The sequence below is a fragment of the Sapajus apella genome, unplaced genomic scaffold, assembly GCF_009761245.1.
Source record: "Sapajus apella isolate SASKATOON/1434 unplaced genomic scaffold, GSC_monkey_1.0 scaffold72, whole genome shotgun sequence".
Taxonomy (NCBI): Eukaryota; Metazoa; Chordata; class Mammalia; order Primates; family Cebidae; genus Sapajus; species Sapajus apella.
The window spans coordinates 7,973,006-7,987,328 of record NW_022437012.1 but is presented as its reverse complement, the minus strand read 5'-3'; the positions used below and the strand labels follow the sequence as shown (position 1 = coordinate 7,987,328).

The following is a 14,323-nucleotide window of genomic DNA, read 5'->3' as shown; positions in this document are numbered from 1 at the left end:
AAGGCCAGGTGCAGTGGCTCATACTTGTAATCTCAGCACTATGGGAAGCCAAGGAGGGTGGATCACTTGAGGTCAAGAGTTCGAGAGCAGCCTGGCCAACACGGTGAAACTCCATCTCTATCAAAAATACAAAATTAGGTGGGCATGGTGGCAGGTATCTGTAATCCCAGCTACTTGGGAGGCTGAGGCAGGAGAATTGCTTGAACCTGGGAGGTGGAGGTTGCAGTGAGTGGTGATCATGCCACTGCACTCCAAGCTCGGCAACAGAGTGAGGCTCTGTCTCAAAAAAAAAAGAAAAGAAAAAACAGTTATTAAAGCTTCCTGGATGATTCCAATGTGTTGAGAACTACAATCTCATGCTCAAGATTCTGGCAAACTCATGAGTATGCTCATTTTTTAAAAATCATATAAGAATCCTCATCAATAAATCAGAAATTTTGAAGATTATGCCCTGAAAGTATTAGATTTGTAAACTCTCTGGAGAGTGGTATTACCTGAATCTTTTAAGGCAATTTTTTCTCAAGATGGTGCAGGTAACTGGCCCATCTGGCACAAGCCACAGAGAAGAAATAAGATAGAGGTGGGAGTCAGCAGAGCGAGGGGTGGGAGAATAGAACGTCCTCTCCTCCTTACCCACCTGGGGCAGGGTGCTAACTCAGGTTGGACAAGTTAATAGGGAAATAGAAAGAGAGATTACTTTAAACGTAAGATGAAAGGAGAAGGGAGGGAAATGCCATTAGCAATGACCCAGAAATTTACAATAATTGAGCTCATTAGTCATATCTGTTTATTATCTGTAATGTGCCCTGCATGTTTTCTGGGAGGGGCGGCCACTCGTCCAGGGCTCAGGGGCAACACACAGGCCAGAAATCAGGGATGCTCAGTTGGTGGCACAGGCAGCAGGGCCCTTGGTGTCAAAGGGTTTAATCCGTAAACTAACACCACTATTTTCCTCCAGCGCTCTCCAGCATACTGACAATTTTCAGGGGCGACTCCCACCTCAGCGATCCTCAGCCACCTCAGTTCAGCCAGGAGGATAAATATGTTCCTGACAGGTTGGGTTTCTCATCTGCTTTTGACAATGGATTTTCCTTTCAAGGTGAAATGGGCTCTGTTAGCGGCTGTGGGAGGATGTGCTTGCAGCAGTGGTTTCAAGGCTTTGTTGTTTATTTAAACCACTGGACAGCATTTACAAGTCCTGGCTTGGAGGCCAGGTTGCATCCCATACCAATTACAACCGTGTCTCTGGGGGGTGGGAACCAGGCACCCCCAGGTGATTCCAATGTGCAGCCAAGTTCCAGAACCAGTAAGCAAGAGGAGCAATCCTCATCCCAGGCCACTCATTTAAATCATCTGCATGCTTTAGGAAATCCCAGTATCAAAAGCAACAAAACAATGCAGGGTCCCACTCCCAGACATTCTCATTTAATTGGCCTGGACACTGGGATTTTTTTTAAAGTCCCCCAGGTAGGATTTTAACAAGCAACCAGGGTTGAGAAGCTCTGAGCTGGAAGGTGATGACGGATCATAGCCAGGTGGTGGTCCCCTTCACCATAACCCAGTGATTCTCAAACCTTGGTGGATCTTATTTTTGTAAGGCGTGAGCCGTCTCACATGCCCTGAAGTTTTGTAAACAGGATACTTATTTTATTTCTCCTCCTACCTCAGCCTCCCAAGCAGCTTGAACTACAGGCACATGCCACCAGGCCAGGCTAATTTTTGTAGACACAAGGTCTCACTATGTTTCCCAGACCTGCCTCCACCTCCTGGCCTCAAGCAATCCTCCCAAAGTGCTAAGATTCCAGGCAAAAGCCATCATACCCAGCCAGGATCCTAGTTTTGCATTTTCAAGGGAAGCATATACTTGAAAGAGTATTGTGGCCGATCGGTCTTTTATAAAATTAGGAGGCTGTGAGTATAATCACCACCTCTCACTGGCTGGGCTCCTTGAAAACCGTTTTGCCATAGTGAAGCTTCACTGTGTTAGTGTTTGTGTTCCTATGTGCTGCACTTCCCTTTTTGAAATTAGCTCAGTCGTACCCGCCTCTCTGGAATCACAGCAGACACTGGCATTTACTGTAGCAGGACATGTTTTATAACATTGGAAGCCAAGGACAGGACCACCTTCCCTGTGGCAGCAAACACTCCTCTGCCAGGCTCTTTGGGAATAATGCTGCTTTTTCAGGGAGTGCGTTTTCACCCGTGTTATGTTCATATTTGAGTAATGATGAGAAATTTCCTAACAGCAAGTACAGTACTTTAGATTTGTCTTTCTCCCTAACAACTCATTGAACTTTCAATTCTTTCTCTGTGTTGCTGCATGAGCTTGTTCTGAAGTTAGGGATGTAGGAAGAGATGAATGTGTTCTTTCATGTATGTGCGCTGCATATGTGAGTGTCTACTGTGTGCTAGGTTTTGCTGCTTTGTAAATAGCAGACATCCCCTCCATCCAGTGGCTCCCTCTTGGTGGTGGTAGCACTGGGTGCTAGGGTGTCCAAAGAAGGAATGTTTAACCTAGTCTAAGAGTGTCCCAGAAGGCTTTCTGTAAGTGATGACACCAGAGTAGGATCTTAAAGACTAGGGAGAAGAATAGGCTGGGTGTGAGATGGGGACAGATTGCATTCTGGACAGAGGGGCAAATCCATGTAAATTCGGGGAATTGTAAGAAAGCCTGAGAGGTGAATCAGAACAGCCTGGGTGCAATGCCCTAATGGGCCCACAAGGAATGAGGCTGAAGAATTAGGGAGGGCCAATCATGAAGGGTCTTTCGTAACATGCAAAAAGACATGTATAACACGCCAAAGAATTTTCCCAAATGTGATGGAAAGTCATTGAAGGCTTTTGAGAAGAGGATCAAATATAATCCAATTTGAGTTTTAAGAAAACCACTTTGGTGGCAGTGTGAAGAATCAGTTTGAGGGAGAAGAGATGAAAGCAGTGGCTCTTCACCTTGAATGCCCTTTGGAATCATCTGGAGAGCTGTCAAAAAAAAGCCATCAACCAATGCCCGGGCCCCAGCCTCAGAAATTTGAATGTAATGAGATTGGGGTGTGACCTGGCCATCAGGTTGCTAAAAGTTCTCTGTGATGGTCAATATTCTGGGTTATCTTGCCTGGACCGGGGTGCCCAGACATTTGGCCAAATATTCTGCGTGTGTCTGCAAAGGTATTTCTTGTTGAGATTAACATTTGAATAGGCAGGCTGGTGGCCAGGATGCAACCATCAGCCCACTCCGTAATGTGGGTGGGCCTCATCCAATCCAGTTGAAAGCCTAAATGGAATGAAAAGTTAGAGTAAGAAGGAGCTCCTCCTGCTTGAATGCTTGAGGGGGACATTGGTCTTTTCTGGTCTTTGGACTTGGACTGAAACATCGAGTCTTCCTGGGTCTTGAACCTACCAGGTTTGTTTGGAACCTATACCACCAGCTTTCCTGGTTCTCAGGCCTTTGGACTTGGACTGGAACAATCCCCTTTGCTCTCCTGGGTCTCCAGCTTGCCATCTGCAGGTCTTGGAATTTAGCCTCCATAATCATGTGAGCTAATTCCTTATCTTTGTGTGTGCGTACACACATATTCAATGATTCTATTTCTCTGGAGGACTCTATTAAATTATCCAACTGATTCTAATGTGTGGCCAAAGTTGAAAGCCACAGCCCCTTGCAGAGAGGTCAGGTGGAGGCAAAGGCGATAATCTGAGTAATGAAATGAAGGCATCTCCTGCACTAAGGCAGCAGTCAATGGGGGGGCAGAGGACAGGACCATTGCTGATGGCAGGTGAGGCTGGGAGAGGAGTCAAGTGAACTCCCTAGTTTGGTTTCTGTAGAGGAGGAAGGTAGGGGTATGATTCCCCTGGGTGGGACCCAGGAGAAAAAAAGCAGGTTTAGGGGTGAAAAGAAGGAATCTGTTTTGAAATTGTCAGGCGCCTACATAAATGTGGCCAATAGACATTTGGTGACCAAAAGAGGGCTTGGTTCCTGAGTCAACAGCATAGAAAGAGTGGCTCACGTCCCAGGGTTGGGCAATCTGCCCACAGCAGGATGTTTGGAGAGAGAAGCCTGGGAAAGGCTGTTAACTGGTGAGGAATGGATGGAGGAAGAGGAACCAGGAAAAGAGGCTGAGAAGGGGGCCAAAGAGTCTGAAGAGCTGTAGGGAGACTGGGTTTCAAGGCACGGGTGAGCAACACTGTAAAGTGCTCTGGAGCACAAGCTGGATTGGGCCTGAAATTCCTGGACTGGGAAATTGGAAAGCCAGTGTTAGCTCCAGATGATCCATTTCAACAGAGTGGGGAAGGTAGAATTGAGGTAGTGATAGATTACATAGAACTGATGAAATGAAGTAGAGAAGCTCCAAGTGTGGGTTTGTTCTTCCACGCAGTCAGGCTGTGAGGAGGGGGAGAGGCTGGAGAGAAGCTGGAAGGGGACCCAGGATCAGGGCCAGTTTCTCAGCACAGTGGCTGTAGGACAGGAGGGTGCCGAACAGGTTTTACAGTTGAGAAAAAAGAGCTGGGGAAGGCAAAAGGTAGGAGCTATCGAGGAGGGGTGATTAATGCATTGGGGGCCCGTGGAGGCCAAAAGGAAGAGGAAGCCCAGCCAGAGCCTGGCAGAAACCTCAGGCTTGGGTGGAGGGAAGAAGGTTATAGTGGCAGGTGGGGGGTAGGAGGTTGAGGATGTCACTGCTATTTGGATTGAGAAAGGGAGCTAGCTCGCTGAGGCTTATAGACAGCTCCCAGAGCCCATGGTGGCTGGGAGCACCTTGGATGCTATTACCGGTATGCAGTACAGTTGAAGTGCGCCAGGGTGCAACCCTCAGCCCAGGTGACAGGCCCTTAACCCTCACCTTCCTCCATCCAGCCCCATTTTTACTCCCAGCTCCATGCTCCATGTTCTACAGCCTCTCCACATCAAGTGGGCTAAAGGCAGCAGCATGGCGTCACCCAGGAACTCATTAGAAAGACTGTCTCAAGTCTCATTCAGAACTTCTGAATGAGAACCCGCATGACACAGGTCCCCAGGTGATTGGAACACGTTATGCTTCGATAGCCCATGCTCTTGCCTTTTCCAACTCTAGTACTTGTGTCCTTCTGACTGTGCTGTGAAACGCTGTTCACTCTGCTTGGACCACTTGCCTCTCATTCTTTCTAGACAATTCGACTCTTCTTTAACACTGTGTGATGTTAGCTCCTCTCTGACTGACCTGGCTGGGAGAGCTGTTTGCTGCCCTGAGTGAGTTTCCATCAGCTTCATCAGAGTGCCACCCTGTTGCTTGCCCTTATCCTCAGCACTGGCACATGAAGTCAGTACTCTGTAAGGTGTTTACATGTTCACTGAATGAAAGTCGGGCTCCCTGATTTCCAGCTACATGTCCTAGTCCAAGCCTCCTGGACCATTTTCTACACATGGAAAATCATGCCTGTTTAAAAAAAAAAAATTCTATAATTTAAGCCCAAACACCTCACCCTACTTGTGCCTGGTGTTACCCCTCAAATCTGGTAAATCATTAGGTTTGTTGTTTTCTATTAAAATTTACAAAGCTATATCTCACCCTTTCAAATTATTTTACATGCGACATAAAGTTCCGATCCTGGGTCCAAACCTTGGTCAGTTCTTTTCCTAAATGGCTACAAAGAAATGAATTTCAAAACATTGGAAGTTTATTAATTACTGAATTTTCCAAGCATGAAAACCCTCTCTATTTGGTTCCGAGCATGAAAGCTGTTTTCTATTATAGCAAGGAGAGTTCACTAAATTACAATTGTCTATGACATTTTTCATAATCTACTCTGTAAATTCCTAGATAGGAAAATCAGGTCCTTTGCCTTTTTTCCTATTTCTTTTGGGGCTTGACACACGGGGCTTAATAAGTGTGCTTCTGAAGCAATTGAAGAGATTTTTTTCCCCTACTTTACCTAGCACAGATACTCTGAGCCAAGAAGCCTGTGTAAACTGTGGGCAGCCTGCTGAGCTGAGCACCTCCTCAATGTTTATCTCCTCCTTCCAGTAAGACTCCCTGTCTTAGGAGTCGTCCTTTCCAAATCTAGGATTCATGGCTAGTCACTAATGCCTATTACTTGCTATACTATTAAAATAACCTGGAACCCAGAAGCTTCTGGAAGCAGAGAGAAAGCTGAGCAACCCACCTTCATGTCTCTCAAATGCATCATCTTGTTAATCAGGTTAGGCCCTGAATAAATAGCTTCTTCTCCCCCACCACCCATATCTCAACATTTCCAGAAATGCTAACACTTAAACTACGTCCCCTCTGTCCCAAGCTCATTAGGACCTGCCAGTCACACTGAGTCAGAAAGGTTCTGATCTCTGTGTCACAAATGTGGCCTTAGAAACTGTAAACATTTAGGAATTCACAACAAAAAAGCACGCAGCCTTAAAAAATAAGAATTTGTCAAGAGACTCAGTCATGCGCCTCAGTGCATCTGGATGAGGCGTATAGGATTCCTTCAACCAAATCAGGACATGGGGTAAAAGAGCTTCCCCCACGAGGCTCCAGTCTAGCACTTTTCACGTATTCTCATTTCCTCTTCACAAAAGATGACAAAGCAGGTATTGCTAGTGTCATTTTACAGATCAAGTAACTGAGGCTTAGAAGGCTAAGAAACTTACCAGAATATCAGAGCTAGTGAAGCTAAGAAGGATGATGCTTCTGAAGGGGTCACATTCCGCCTACCTCAAATGCTGTGCTTTTGTTATTATTATTGCACTGGATCAGCATGAGTCCCATTTTTCTGAGAACATGTCCTTTATATAACAAAAAAGAAGCCCTAAAAGGCTTTCCTACCAAAAAATCTTATTCCACTTATCTCTTATGGCAATTGAATTCCATGAGAGAATTCCCAAATTACCTACTCTTGGGCACTAAGGCACCTGAATCTCTCTGTTAGCATGCCAACGTTTTCTGCAATAGAGAGAATTCCAAGTTGGAACTCATGAAATGCTTAAAAAGTGTTTATTTTATCCAAAGCCACACGGTAGATGCCGTGGGGAAACACACTCAAAAATCCTACAATTTAAGGTTTTTAGTTGTTGGTTTTTTGTGTGTGATTTTTTTTTTTTTTTGAGACGGAGTCTCACTCACTCTGTTACCCAGTCTGGAGTGCAATGGTACAATCTCGGCTCACTACAACTTCCGCCTCCTGGGTTCAAGTGATTCTCCTGCCTCAGCCTCCCAAGTATCTAGGATTTACAGGCACCCATCACCATGCCCAGCTAAGTTTTGTATTTTCAATAGAGATAGGGTTTCACCATGTTGGCCAGGTTGGTCTCAAACTCCTGACCTTCAAGTGATCCACCTTCCTCAGCCTCCCAAAGTGTCAGGATTACAGGCGTGAGCCACCATACCTGGCCACAAGGTTTAAACAACAGTTCAAGATGGTAACCAGCCCTTCACAAGGTGAACTGTCAAATAAATGTTCTACCCAATTTCTATAGGAACTCAGACATTACACCCTTGTTGGGCATCTTGGCAGCTCCAAAGAATGGATTTCAGTAAAGTATTTTCTGTCATCTACCCTTAGGAAAGAAGCCTCAGTGTTTTCAAGGGAAGGAAAGCCAAAGAGGCCTTTGAGGAGTCATCCCTATGAAGCTGTGCTTAATCAGGATGGAAGGCCTGGAGCGGTCAGTAGAGTTGTCCCAGTGGGGGTAGATTAAGGAGGCTGTGTGGAGGGGGAGGATTTGAAAAGTCCATTTTGGATGTGCCTGTACCACATAGCACTGTATGCACAATCAGATCCTATCACCTTAGCTACCTCAAAGACTCAAACACTCCAGGTAGGATGAAAATCAGGCCTGGTACTTAACAGCCTTTGTTTAGTGCACAAAGTACTAGCAATTAGAATCACCTGGTGATCCCCAACCCCTACCTAGGCCACTGCTTTCTTAGACTCATATGTGCAAGGAAAGAACTTGCTCAGAGCCCGTTGTGTCCTGGGGCCAGTGTGTACCAGCTAAGGAGAGTCAACTGTGAAATAGGAATTTTTGTGAGCTAGTTGATTAACTATTGATAATTGGTCATGGTGGGAGAATTTACACTATGGAAATTGGCAAAGGTTACAAATCAAAGCATTTTATTTTGGGGGCAGAGCCAGTTTGCCAGCATACCACTACTTAGAGCATCTATATACTGTCTCTCTGGTTCGTATATTTACATAAATAAACTCTGTGCCGTTTGGAAAACCTCAAGTTAAAAATGATATGCTTAATGTATTTGACAGTTTGGGTGCTCAGTTGTAAGAGGCCAAGGATGTGTTTGCATTGAACAACTTTTCTTGAAGGGTCACTAAGGTCTCTATATCAAATAGGGCAGTAGATCTCAAAGTATGACCCTGGACCAGCAGCATCATCATCCTGTGAGAACTTGTTAGAAAGGCAAAGTCTCCCATTTCACTCCAGATCTGCTGAATCAGAAACTCTAGGGTTGGGGCCCAGCAATTTATGTTTCAATAAGCCCTCCAGGTGGTTCTAATGAACACTCAAGTTCAAGACACTTAATCTCTCCCCTAAAAGTAAAACAAACTTTCACCTCTTACCATTTATATGTTATATTCACATTATGCACAATCATGTCATCGACAAATTATCAGGTGGTTAACTAAGTACCTTTTTATCTTAGCTCTGTGTTATAGTCAGCCTTGAAGTTAGCCTCCAGGACTAGCCCTGGTATTCATGCCTTTATTTAATATCCTCCCACACTGAATCACTGGAGATCTGTGTGACCAAAAGAGCACTCAGAAATACTAATGAGTGACTTCTGAAGCTGGATCATCCAAGGCATCAAAGCTTCCATTGATTTCCGTGGGTCCTTGCTTTGAGGGACCCAGCCACCAAAGTATAAAGATACTTAAATAGCCCTACCAAGAATAAAACAGAGACACCAGCAGCCCCAGCACCAACTTGCCAGCTGTGCAAGTGCACCATCTTGGAAGCGGACCCTAGAGCCCCAGGCAAGTCTTTGGATGATGGCAGCCCACACTGACTTCTGACTGCAACCTCATGAGACACCCTGAGCCAGAGGAGGCCAACCAAGTCCTTTCTGCATTGCTGACCAAAAGTAACTATAAGAATTAAGGCACTAGGTTTCGGGTAATTTGTTTCACAGCAATAGATTACCAATCTATTCTGTTTTAAAAGTGGTTGGAGGTAGAAGTGAATGTGGCAGCCATGCGTGGAGTTTGAATGGTACAAAGACGTATGAAATTATGTCTTTTCCAGAATTAAGCTTACTGTTTATGTGGGAGACATGTATGCACTAAAAAGTTTGTAAAGCATTACTTATTGTTGATTTAAGAGAGAATGCAAATCTAAGAGGAGAAAATGCTGGTGTAAATCCTTTGAGAAATAAGCCATGCTGCAAAGTCAAGTTTCTTCTCCCCCTTTAAGCCCTGCCAACATTTTAATCTGCCCTCTCTTTAAATATATGACATACTTCCTTGACTTTTTGAGCAGAGTGAATAGGAAGTGCTTTTGCTGATGGGGCAGGATTGCTGTTGTGAAGACCAGTTTATGGAGGCACGCAAGGTGTCACTGTCGCTGTCAGCTGGGGACCCAGGGCTGCACATCAGTGTGGCCTCCAGCCTACCTGTGTCTCAAGGACAACAGACAAGATCAACTTCTGGCTTCAAGGGTCTACATAAATCCCCTCATTCATTTCTCACTGCAAACCCATGAGCATCCCATTTTCCTGGCATGAAAACTGCAGCTTGAAGCAGATGAGTGAGATGACCCAGATAATAAGTGGCAGAGCTGTGACTGTTGACTCTGAGCCCATGCTGTTTGTAATCTAGCACATGGCCTTCATGGACTCTCCCTTTACTCAGATAAGCCTTCGCTATCAGCTTGCCTAACATCATACCTAAAGGTAACGCATGTTAATTGTACAAAATCCAAAAGTACAAAAGCCAGGCTCTCCAGTCAGCCGTCAGTTCTCTTCTCTGAAGGCCAGCACGGCTCCCAGTTTTCCATGTCCACCGACTATCTTCAGCTTGCTATGAATCATTAGGTTTTCTCCCCAGGGCCGAGGAAAGCACAGAAGTTTCAGACCCTCAACTGTTAGAGGAAGGCTATACTTCTGCAGTGTGAATGAGGGAGGTGGAAGCTACAGCAGCCTCATCTCCATAGGGGCTGGTTGCCCTGCAGGAAATCATGCTTTTCTTTGCTGTGGCAACAAGCATCTTTTGACTCCACAATACTCATGTCCTCTGTGACCAACACACTGCCATCAGGGACCACCAGCCCCTGATGTCACCTGGTGGTGTTTTGTTCAGGCAGAGTAAAGGACTCATCCTCACTGGGTCAAGATTCAGCTTGTGGGTTTCAGAGAGGCCTTCTGCCGAGGCAGGATGACAAGGCAGGTGGTCTGGATTCAGGTTCCAGGTCTGGGAACCAGAGCTAAGTCAGTCCAGCTCTTGGGACCTTATACTGGGCCTACTCCAGAGGGCAGTTGACTCAGTGAGGACAGCTGTGCCTGTCCCCGCACACCCCTGTGAGCTCTGTGCTCACTCAGGGCAGCCACCATTCAGCCTTGTGAGGGTCTCTATGCTTGTTTGTCTCATCCAGTGGTGTGTCCCTTGAAAGCAGGGACTGTGTCACTCCCCATTCTCTCCCCATTTTACACAGCACTTGACATGTGGTAGATGTTCACTCAAGACTTCTCAAATCTTTTAACATACATCTAGCAGTGTGTGTATATATACATATAAACAAACACACTCACACATATGTGCATATTCATATATATGTATCTATACAGTATCTGTGGGGGGAGGGGTATTGGTTCCAGGACCTTCTCAGGATACCAAGGTATATCAATATACATGCGGCTGGGCACAGTGGCTCACGTCAGTCCTTTGGGAGGCCAAGGTGGGTGGATGACTTGAGGTCAGGAGTTCGAGACCAGCCTGGCCAACATGATGAAACCCCATCTCTACTAAAAATACAAAAATTAGCTGGGCATGGTTGTACACATCTGTAATCCCAGCTACTTGGGAGGCTGAGGCACGAGAGTCACTTGAACCTAGGAGGTATAGGTTGCAGGGAGCTGAGATTGTGCCACTGCACTCCAGCCTGGGCAACAGAGCAAGACTGTCTCGAAAAAAACAAACAAAAAAACCAAATACACACACACACACACACACACACACACACATCACACACACATATATTACATATTGATATGCTACTGTGGTTTGACTTAATGGAATTCTAGGCACAGGCAGTATTTTAAAATTACATATTTTATATTATGAGACTTAAAGGCTTGCCAGTGTTTACAAAATTCAAGGATGCTTAAGTTCCTAATATAAAATGGTATAGCATTTGCATATAACCTACATACATCCTCCTGTATATTTCAAATAATCTTTAGATTATTATGTGTTAGGCTGTTCTTGCATTGCTATAAAGAATACTCAAGATTGGATAGTTTATAAAGAAAACAGGTTTAATTGGCTCTGTTCTGTAGGCTGTAAAGTAAGCATGGAGCTGGCATCTGCTTGGCTTCTAAGGAGGCCTCAGGAAGCTTCCAGTCATGGCAGAAGGAGAAGGGGCATCTCATAGGGCAGAGTGAAAGCAAGAGAGTCGGTGTGGTGTTGCACACTTCAACAACCACATCTCAAGAGAGCCCACCATCATGAGGACAGCACCAAGCCATAAAGGATCTGCCCCCATGACCCAAACACCTCCGAGCAGGCCCACCTCCAACGCTGAGGACTACAATTCAACGTGATATTTGATAAGGACATACATCCAAAACTATTAATATATCAAATATCTAAAACCATGTAAACACTATGTAAATATTGTTATGCCATATTGTTTCAAAGAATAATAACCAGAAAAGTCTATACATGTTCAGTATAGATACACTTTTTTCCAAATATTTTTGATCCGCCATCCTGTTGGTTGACTCCACAGATGTGGAACCCACAGCTACAGAGGAATGACTGTCTACTCATCCTATTGGTGCGGTTTCTCTGCAGGACCCTGACTAATACACTCCCCAAGTCCTGTGCCCCAAATGTTTTTTCTTATTTGTCCGTTGATGGATCCCAACTGCCTAGAAGAGAACCGAGCACAGAGTTGTGCATTGCTGTTTGACTTAACAGAATTCTAGGCGTAAGCAGCATTTTAAATTTATGTCTTTTATATTATGAAATTTAAACACTTGTCAATATTTACTTTCAGTGAACTTTTCATAAAACTTCTCCTCTTGACCTACATTTTAGAAGTTGAATTATAGTGCAGATAAACTGTTTCAGGCATTTATTGTTTCCACAGGTTGGGCTCTATAAATGTCTGGCAATGGAATTACTTTGTTATCCTCAGATAAGCCTTTGGTTGGAAAATAATCTTCCACTAAAGGTATAAAGATATTACAGAATCAGACACCACAAAATTCTACTGCCCATCCTTGCATCAAGCTTGTACTCCAAATATATCACATATATATGGGAAATGTTGACTTTTTTAGGGTGATATGGAGCCCTCAGCATTAGAAACTCCTGATTATGTGCCAAGCCCTGGGGGAATGGGTAATGACTAAGCTAAGCCTATAAGGGACATCCTTTTTCCTGCTTTTCCAACTTTGCATCATGGCCAATTCTGGCCAGCGAGATCTAAACAGAAGACTTCTTGGATATACCTGGGAAAGTTCCCCTCCCCACCCCCAATAACAAAGAAGATGCAGTTTGCTCCCTCCCTGTATCAAATGCAGACATGATGGCTGGAACTGTGCCAGTTGTCTTATGACTGAGGCAAAGGATGAGATAATCAGACATCAACTCTAATATCACTGAGCTGCTGCACCAAATCCAAACCCTCCTACTTCCAGAATGCTTGTATTGTAAAAATGAACTTATATTATTTCAAGCAGCTGTGGTCAGTTTTTCTGTTTCTTGTAACCAAAAAACTGTATTACAATCACCAAACTTATTGCAACAGAAAATGCAGTCAGTGGTCTGCCTCCACCTAAACCACAAGAAACTACTATAGTTGGTCTTCTAATATTTTAACAAAGCCCCTTTTCCAAAATTACACATGGTAAAATCTATGGGAAATGCTAAAATTCACCAAAACTGCCCAGGTTAATCAGCATTACAAAAACATTCTGGACAGAAATACAGCAAGATGTAACGGAATAATCACTAATGTGAGAATCAGGAACAGTACATTCAAGCTCTAGCTATCAATAACACCACTACTACTTTTTGCTGGACTTCATTTTATCACTTACAGAATGAAGTTAGACTGGATAGCTCCTGGAGACTCCTTCAGATCTGACATTCTATGTAAACTATAAACTGAAATAAATTATTTTCAAAGCTCACAAAATTTTTCTGTAGCTTCCTAATTTGCTGGCTGCTTTCCAACCACAATAGTTGACATTCTAAAGCCTTGGATAGGTTTGAAAGGACAAAGCCATGCCTTTGCTCATAAATGTGCCCTGTCTTTTCAAAGTGCATTGGAACAAAGACAGTGGCAACTTCGTACCATGGAAGCAACAGATGCAACACAGAGGGCAAGTGTGCCATCCAGGAGGTAAGTACCTCCATTGTACATGCTGTTCCTGGTACCCAAAGACTCGGGTTTGCCATCTTCCAGAACTGCTGAGCCCCGAGGGTACTGACCCAACGCCTCCTTATATTCATCCTTTTCATGTTAGCTAACATCCATCTTCTCTTTTTAAAATTAGCGTAATCTTTTTGCGCTTCTGTCCTTGATCTTTCACTAAAGGGAAGCTAAATTATCTACTATAGATGGCTCTCTCAGTACTTAACTCTATTATGCTATTTGCATATTCATTGTCTGGACCGCAGTGTTTTATCCTGCCATGATTTAGCTTGTTTTGTGCTATCCAGTGAATTCTGAACCGGAAAATAGAGCTGAATGATTTGGTGGGCTTTCAGGAGAGTACTCTGTCTCCCTTTTGTCTCTCACCAACTCATACAGACTCATGTACATGCACCTAAGTCCTCCTTAAAAATGTAAAGTGGATTATTTCACAGGTTGTTTATGAGCATCCCAAAAAGACACACTGATCTCTTGGTATCAGCTAACAATGAAGAAGTCATGTTCTGGGCCATTCGTTATATGAGACTCTTAGGGTGTGTATCTTAGAAAGTCATCCCGAAGCTCTTAATGACAGAAATCATCCACAAAGTGAGAGGGTGAAGGAACCAGGTGAGGATTTTGATTTTTTTTTTTTCCTTTTCAGTTGTGTTAAACAGCAATATGGACACCGAGACTCTGAAGGAAACCTGTATATGGTGAGCAAAGTTTAGAAAACCAATGCACGGCCTTAATCGACACAGTAGACCT

General features: G+C 44.2%; 1 protein-coding gene across 2 annotated transcripts in view; it reads right to left on the bottom strand.

The window, feature by feature from the left end:
- Positions 1-14,323, bottom strand: part of GPR39 (G protein-coupled receptor 39) — a 219,258-nt gene that overhangs the window by 77,005 nt on the left and 127,930 nt on the right. The gene's annotated exons all lie outside the window — the stretch shown is intronic.